The sequence below is a fragment of the Etheostoma cragini genome, chromosome 9 (genome assembly GCF_013103735.1).
Source record: "Etheostoma cragini isolate CJK2018 chromosome 9, CSU_Ecrag_1.0, whole genome shotgun sequence".
Taxonomy (NCBI): Eukaryota; Metazoa; Chordata; class Actinopteri; order Perciformes; family Percidae; genus Etheostoma; species Etheostoma cragini.
In genome coordinates, this window is record NC_048415.1 from 22,774,826 (window position 1) to 22,783,420 (window position 8,595).

At 40.3% G+C, this 8,595-nt stretch overlaps 1 protein-coding gene across 1 annotated transcript in view; it reads left to right on the plus strand.

The window, feature by feature from the left end:
• Window positions 1–8,595, plus strand: part of lpp (LIM domain containing preferred translocation partner in lipoma) — a 139,343-nt gene that overhangs the window by 1,533 nt on the left and 129,215 nt on the right. The window contains exon 2 of the mRNA XM_034882215.1: window positions 2,724–2,794. The gene's annotated coding sequence lies outside the window, so the exon portion shown is untranslated. The remainder of the gene's footprint in view (window positions 1–2,723; window positions 2,795–8,595) is intronic.

The window sequence follows — 8,595 nt, forward strand, 5'->3', positions numbered from 1 at the left end:
CCCCCCCCCCCCCCCCAGAGAGTGCTGTCATCAAACCGAATGCATTTGCGTTGCTCCGACACATTTTTGACTCGGGCGACTTTAAATGAAACTGTCTTTAAAATCTAGTTTGAAAAGACTCGTTTGACAGCGTTGATGATGTTAAAGTTAAAAGATGAGGGCCTCAACTGCCTTTGAACCAGGGCCCCCCCTGGTAGGTTTAGTCAAGTCATTCTACTGTTTGTGTTATTTTAATGAGGATGTCCTTTTCTGGAAGGAACAGCTGCGGTTTCCCGGACTCAAAATGAACAGTTTTAGGCTAGTGCTTAATGTCAAGATGGTGGGCTTTCAGAAAGTGTCCCCTTTTGGGAGTGTTACCCCAACCAGACGCCAGGGTGCATCCTGATAATGGGTAGGTGGGGCCTTTTGGTACCAAAACTGATGACAAGACGCATTGTGGTTTTTGTGTTTCTTGTATTACTTTTAATCTGCAGATACGTGACGATCTTTTCCCCAGGGTCATTAATCAGCAAGTGTTCCGACTTTTCTAATCATCTGGATGAAAAACACATTATCTGCTCTATGATAAAAACATTTAGAACATGTTTCCCAAGTTGCAACTCTTTTTTCCAAATCCAAACAAAGATTGTAGCCAGAAAGGACACATCTCCCACCCAGGAATGCTGTAAGGTCTATTCAGACCCTCCTCCACGGTGCTGTGGAGGAAGGTCTGTCAAAGCGAGACTAGGTACCACCTAGCCTCCCGTTGTGCTAATGACCTCGGGACTACTTACCTGAACAACACCTGTGTTTCTCGGGCTTGAAGGACAACAGTATATTGCTGTATAGAGATATTGTCCCACCCATAGAAACAATGAGGTCTTATTATTTTATAGGGTTAAAAAGCTTACCTTAACCTAAATATGCATAGTCCACAGGAAAAGGTTTTATAGTCATGTTAGAGGAAAACGAGTGGTTATTATTTTGAACAGATAAGAACACCAGATTTGTTTAGACAACATACAGGGCATTGCTTTGACATGTCAGTGCCGTGTGAGATGGCTGCTGTGCTCTCAGGTGTGACATAGAATACGCTGGTTTGCATAACGGTACTCTTGTCTGGCTTTTACTTAAATCCATGAAAACTTAATTGAAGGTGTTTTCACTGTCCCAAGACAGCTTCATCTCTTGTGTACTTGATGTAAGTTACTGTGCAAACAGACTGGTCAACAACAAAGTGATATGTGTCTGACAATGCGTGTTGATGATTATTATTATGTACCTAAAACTGACAACCTCAATCAAGTATATTATCTATTCTAAGTCGAGGACCACACTGAACGGCTAGTCAATTACATGATTATCTAATTGAATAATGGTTAATATATTTAATCAAGTAAAATTACAAACAATTTGCATGTTACAGCTTCTCAAATGGGAGGATTTGCCTGGTCTGCGTGACAAAATAATCAATTAAGACATCATGTTGGGCTCTTTAAACTTGTGACAAGCATTATTTAACATTTCATGGCATGTATGAGTAATTAAAATCATCAAGGGATGAATATCACTAGTTAAAGTGGCAGCCCTCAACTGCAAAGATAAGGCTTGTGTATTCAATCCATGAGAGAGAAAAGAAATGCACATGAGCTTTTTTCCCCCACAAATGAAGCCTATGATCACAATGATGCCTGAATGATGGAAAGAAAGAAAATTAAATGTAATTATTAAGCATTAAGTCACCTACTCAGTCTTGCTAAATATACACACACACACACACACACACACAGAGGGGTTAAAAATAATTGAGCTGAAGAGTGGCAATGTGCAGAATATTGTTAAATATCGAACTTGTATTTATCTATTTTTCTCTATGTGAATGAACAGCAGGAAAATCCCGGTTTTGGGAGTAACAACATTTTCCCGTATGTGAGGAGTCGGTGATCGTGAACAGAGGGATTCTTTTTCAAACGGAGCAGAACTAACTGTAGTTGGTGTTCAGAGATGACACAGCCTCCCCCGTTACCTGATGCAGCCATCTGCAGACGGGGATGAAGTGATGGCTTATGCTTAGGAGTGTGTAGTAGTTCTCAATGACATCGGGAAATAACATGTTTTTTTTTTTTTTTCAAACAAGGTTAATTACATAAGGTTTATTGTTTTTACAGCTTTGGAGCTCGTGGTCAGTCTACCTTGGATGGTGTAGACATAACGTTCCTGGTTAACCAAATCAAATCCTGTTGAAGAAATAAAAGAGAGTCTTGCTTCCAGATCTGTTGGCACTGCTGGCGAGTCCATAGAGTTTGGGGACATCACTAGTCAGCTAGTCAGACCTGACTAGTCAGTACCTGTGTGGGGGGGTTTGGCCTCTAACTTAAACATGTTAAAGTAATTGCTATACATTTAAATATCTCCTAAGTAAATAACATGTTGCTATGAGTTTTCTTTGAGAGATACCGTTTATTTTGACCTGGACTGGATCTCTGCATTGAAGTATTACCGCCAACAGACAGGTGCCTGGGGGGAATCGACAGACTAAAAAGCACATCTTACAATCAGGTTCATGCAGGACTTATGAGAGTCCATCTATGGCTTATCTTTCTCTTTATAACTGATGACCGACTCATAAAGAAGATCTACGAGTTGACGGGATCCACCTACCGTGTTGGCGTGGCCCTGCACAATAACAGTTATGTAATCATTCTAAGTAACACAGAGTTGTCTCTATTTCTCAATCTCAACAGATCTCCACATACAGTAAAGGGCATCGCTCCAACAACCTTCCAGGAATCTGTACATCCAGAGAGGAGAAAAGGTAAGATAGCTTTTACTCATTTGGGCTTTTTTATTTACTGTGATGTCATGTTGTAGTCCTGCTTCTGTGCTTCCACACGGGTGGTACTGGAACTTGTGTTTGGAAGGTCATGTTGAGGTTTAAGCATAGAAAAATGAACATAGCTTAGCAAATTAGTGTCCCGTCACTCTAAAAAATTACACTCAACACTACGTGGTAAACACAAAAAAGCTACATACTCTTGTTGCCCCCCCCTTTCATCAAAGTCGACTCTGAGTTCTGATGCCAAGCCTCTTTTCCAAAGCGGTAGCGGAGTTGCAGTTGTAAAAACCTGGCCGACACACGTGCGGACTGCAGCCTGACTGCCGCAGATCATTTTCTTTGTTAGGTTTTGCTTTTTTGCTTTCTAACTGTCCTTTTAATGATCTCAAACAAAGAGAAATGTTCTCCCCTTGTCCTAAAATGGTCATAAATCAATACAAGAGCAGCCTTGTTTACTGCTGCATTGGAACAACCTCGGTTCTCGGAGTAAAGACCCTTTTCCCAGACATATTTCCAGACATTGTCTCGTCTCGTCTGGTGAGCTGAGTGTCTCGTCACACCCCTCCTATTAGTAAATCCTGGTGTTACGTGGTGTTTCCTTCAGTGATAAGATCTATTCAGTTCTTATTGCTGTAATATTTCTGCGAGCTTTTGCACAGCACGTGAAATGTCGTAGGGTACTACTGCATATGTGAACAAAGTTTTACAAAGCATGTTTTGGCCTCGGGGAGAGATTCAATCTATCTGATAAATTGCCTCAAATGATGTCACTTGAGTCTAGCAACTCAAGGCTACGTTAACTGCAGACACAACACACCCACATCTCCAACAGAGGTGTTGGTGGTCCGTGTATAATAAATGCCATTGGCCTCATTCTAAAATATCGTAAGGTTTTTTTTTTCTTAAATTTGTTGTTAAGACCTAAGAAAAGGTCTACGTCTGATTCACGATGGGTTCTTAAACAGCGGAGTTGTTCTTAGAATGATAAATCCCATTGTCTCCGTAGATGTAGAGCTCAGGTCTGTGGCTCCTGTTCAGCGTAGGAAACGCCCCATTGATTCCCATGAGAGCGCACGAGATGGCAGGGCGGTGTGCACACTTTAGTATTTCTGAAGTGGAGGTACTGATGCAAGAAATTAGTGCAAAACGAGCAGTGTCAGAAGGGGATACAAAGCAGCAAATACAACCGATGCAGTTACTCATGCAGGGAACGGCGTATAGATGTAGAAAGACGCAGAACTGATGAAGTATGTAGACTTTGCACGATTCATACACAATGGCAATATAAAGTGCTTTACAAATGAGCAGACGTGTAAGTGTAGTTATTAAAACAAACATTTAATTTTGTGTAAAATAATTAGATACAAAATTATAAAGAAGGGAAATATTACATTTTAAATTAGAACAAACAAGTAAGCTCTTAAATGTGCGTAAGAGTGCTGGTGAGCGGGCCTAGAGTCTGTTCTTCCCAAATGAGAAAACATTGGTGAAGGCCAGAATCTTCATGAAAACTGCGTCCGTGGGGTTTAAGAACTACTGTGTCCTTAAGGTTTGGTGTGCCTGCGTGATCTTATGTGACAGAAATCTATGCATACTCCTGTTATTTCTGACAATTTGATAAACGCAAATTGTATCATTAAAAAACGGGCTGGCTAAAAGCTCTTGGGGGGGAAAAACCCTGAATATGGTTTGGTCATTGTCCGAAGCACACATTTCGCAGCCATTCATTGAGGTCTTGTTTGATATTATTACGAAGGCTTCTCTGCAGCCACATTGTCATGTAACTGTGGTTGGCCATCTCTTCTAGTACACTTGGAAACATGCCACCATTATGTCTTTTAGGTTTTTGTCATCTTTTCTTAAGTGCCAGACCACTTCTGAGCATGTCTCTCAGTCCTCTGATTGGAGTCTTTTCCTGTGGTATTTGGATGAAGTAGGTCGTGCAGTTTGACGAAACAAGCACTGTCAAGCCAAGCGGCTCTTCAAAGCCGTCCCGTTCCAGGCAGGAGCGTGTAATGTTCTCTCTTAGCAGCTGTTAACATTACCGTGATCTCCGCTGACCAACAGCACTCATGGGGAGTAATCAGACTTTAATTACACCTTCTTAATCACTTGGACACAATCTGTGTGACAAGGCAGCTTTTGGCAGTAAGTGGGCTGTCTTCACCTTCTATCTGGCCCTGGTTCCCTGATTAACAAAACAGCAAATTATGTCTATTTCTCTCTGCATTTTTGGCAATTTTATTAAGATTCCCTTTTACGGTTTTAAGCTAACTGATCTTGTCTACATTTTGCCTATCTTCCATTTAAAAGTGGAGCTTGTAGTGTTACCCATCTTAGGTCAGACTGAACTCAAACCGATTGTGAAAGTTCTCTACAATCCTCTTTCTTATTCCTAGTGAAAGGTATGCACCACAGAACTGGCTCTGCTGAGTGACTCTGGCTCACAGATTATGACATTCCAAGTTAAAAGCAAACCAAACTAATATTGCCCTCAATACTGTCTTCATATTTTCTCCATATTTGGAAATGTTTACCTCCTCATGATGGTTGACAGAGGTTGGAAGAGGGGATGTGAGTCATTTCAGCTGCATAAGGCTTTGTAGGGGCGAGAGGAGCCTTCCAAGGGACTGCCATTTAGTGAAGCTAGCAGTTTTCTGTGCTTCAAAGATCTAGAGAGAAACTGTGAGTATCATTACATGCTTAATTTGTCTTTTAATATTTTAGTTTTATGCTAGCATTTATGTGTACAGTGAGAGAATGCAGTTTTGTGTTATTGTCAAAATAGCCATCAATATGTAAATATCTTTTTTTTTTTAATTGTCCGAAACTGTGCATAGCCTGAATTTATAGTCTACTTGTGGGTAACTTGTGTCACTACTTGATTGAAAGTTTGAAGGAGATACCATTGCTATTTCCTTGCATCAGACCAAATACAGACACACAATGTTCCTGTGCATCTCTGCAAGTCTGCAAAAGACAGGAACTTGGTATCGACTGTTCCCCAGCTCACCCGATAATTAAATAATTTGGGAAAGTTTTTTTAGAAGTCTGGACCAACTCAGCACTGCAGTGAGAACAATTCTGACTGTGGGACTGACCTTGTATACAAATGTCTGTCAGTTAGTCAGTAATATGAGGAGGTCAGAAAAGAAGGGGAAAAGTTTGTAGCCAAATTGAATAGACTGTGTGTGTGTGTGTGTGTGTGTGTGTGTGTGTGTGTGTGTGTGTGTGTGTGTGTGTGTGTGTGTGTGTGTGTGTGTGTGTGTGTGTGTGTGTGTGTGTGTGTGTGTGTGTGTGTGTGTGTGTGTGTGTGTGTGTGTGTGTGTGTGTGTGTGTGTGTGTGTGTGTTTTAATATCCACACCTTAACAGGTCTGACCTTTCCTGCAGGCTCTTACTTTAACACTTCAAACATTTAGTGGCAGGTGCCTGGCGGTGGTAGTACAGGGAAGAGGTAAATGATTTCAGTTTGCTTTAAGGCCTGGTGCTGCTGACCTCAGTGATGGTGCGATGGGAGATTATCTTTTACTTTTATCTCCTATTTACGCTGTATCAGTGTTCAGCCTCGAGCTATTAAGCCTTGTGGGCCAATGTCAATTGTTCTTTTTTCCCACATTCTTTTATTAGATGCTTGATTTTGAATGTTTACACATTCATTAGTAAAAACAAAAAATCTCTTAAGCCAGTAACTGTTTCTAAAATGATACATGAAGCATATTTCCAGGCACGCTTGTCCCCTCGTCCCTTAAAGACCAGTTCTAAGCTATTCAAAAAGAAAGCTGAACCAAAACTCCAAAATACTTTGCTCTTGTGCTATACGTGCATTTCTTTATGTGTTGCCTTTCTGGAAATACAGATCTCGAGTACAGTCTACTAAAGCCAACACGCACTTTAAACATGCAACCATAGCATGTCTTTTTAAAATAGATTAATGCTAATTATGCAATGACTGGACATGTTGAAGGTGTTGATTGCCAAAGTATTTTGGACTGTTGTAGACTGGCAGTCATTTCTGGATTCAAATGTAAAATGTCTCCACCACCATTGGATGGATTTCCATGAATTGTAAAAAAGTTGGTGATCCCTTCACTCTCGCGCCATCATCAGACCAACATTTCACCATGTCCAATACTTTGGTTTATGACCAAATACTGCAAAACTTAAGACATTCCTAGCAGTCTTAACTGTGGTTTGTTTAATGCTAATTAGCAAATATTAGCATAAGCAACCATGCTAAAATGAGATGGTGAACATAGCAAACATACCTGTTACACATCAACATGTTATAATATGCTGATGCATTGGCAATTTCACCGTGAGCGAGTTAGCATGATGACTTTAGCACAAAGCATTGCTGGCCCTACATACAGAGCCATGAGCATGGTCTTAGTCTTGATTTATCTGACATGCTTCAGGCTTTGGGTGTGTATCAACATGTTGCTATCAACTGGCCTTAAAGTGTAACTGTATAACTGTATAACATTTGGTAGTAGAAATAGGTTAGAAAAACAAATTCCTAAGCAATAAATGTTGCTTGGTTCAGTACACTGTTTTTCTGTTGCAGTCTTTCTTGGGCTGGTATTAAAATGAGCTTATGGGGGTTAACTGTTGTAAAGTTTAGCAACAGACCTTAGTTTTCTGACTTTGACTCATCTCTACTTGTGCTACTGTTACAATATGTCTTCTCATTTACCCAAATCCCACAATTGGTTAGTAAATTGACACTGTCTTCATTTTGAAGTAACAGCTATGCACTAGAGCTAGAAAGAGTGATTTTATTGGAAAGATTAGTAAGGAGGAGCCTTTTTTAGAATTCACGATGAGCTATGGAGAAAATGGCCAAATTCCTTTTTTAAAGTAGCCATCAAAGTTAATCATGCTGTAGTAGATTTTTACACACCCTGTTTAAAGTTCATCAGGACGATGCCAGTTTCATTTATTACCACTGTATCAAGAATGTTGCAGTGAGCGGTTTCTTAACAAATGTACTATCAACAACGGTGTTTTGATGTGCCACTAGTTTAATAAGCAGAGACAGACGCTGATCGTTGGTTACATCAGTCTCTGGTGACATCCCAGACCCACTTCACTTGACTTAATCTGGTCTCACTCTTCTTTGTGCTTGTCCTTAATTTCAGGATGTTGGCATCTCCAGATTGGGGGAGATTGTATGTTTTCAAGACGATTCCTCCAAATAGATCTCGTCAACAAATTACAGCGTGATTAACAAGAGCAATTACACTGAGGATACAACTGAGCTGGGGAGAATCCAGCTAAAGTGGAGGAGATTATCTTTCTTATTAAGGAGAATCACTTTAAGGCTTTGATTACTTTCTGTTTTTGTGTTTAACTCTTGATTACTCTATAACTAAACAGCAGTTTCTTCTGCACCAGAGTTTTAGAACAGCGGATTGAACAATCACATTGGAAAATGTTGCAGCACAGCGTCTGTTTTGATTGGACACATTATTATATTAAAGTATTCATATTATGCTTTTTGGCTTTTTCCCTTTATCATGTTATATATCATTTTGTGCACGTTATAGGTTTACAAAGTGAAAAAGGCCAAAGTCCCCTCAAAGGGACTTACCCTCTCCAACAGAAACCACTATTCTCAAACTGCTCCAAACAGCTCTACTGTAGTCCAGCCTTTACTTCAGAGACAAACCTTATAACCTCACCTAGCTGGTAGCATGGCACACCTCATACTCTGCTTCTGACTGGCTAGTAGTCCTTACCTTGGTACTGTCAGGGCCTCATACTCTGCTTCTGACTGGCT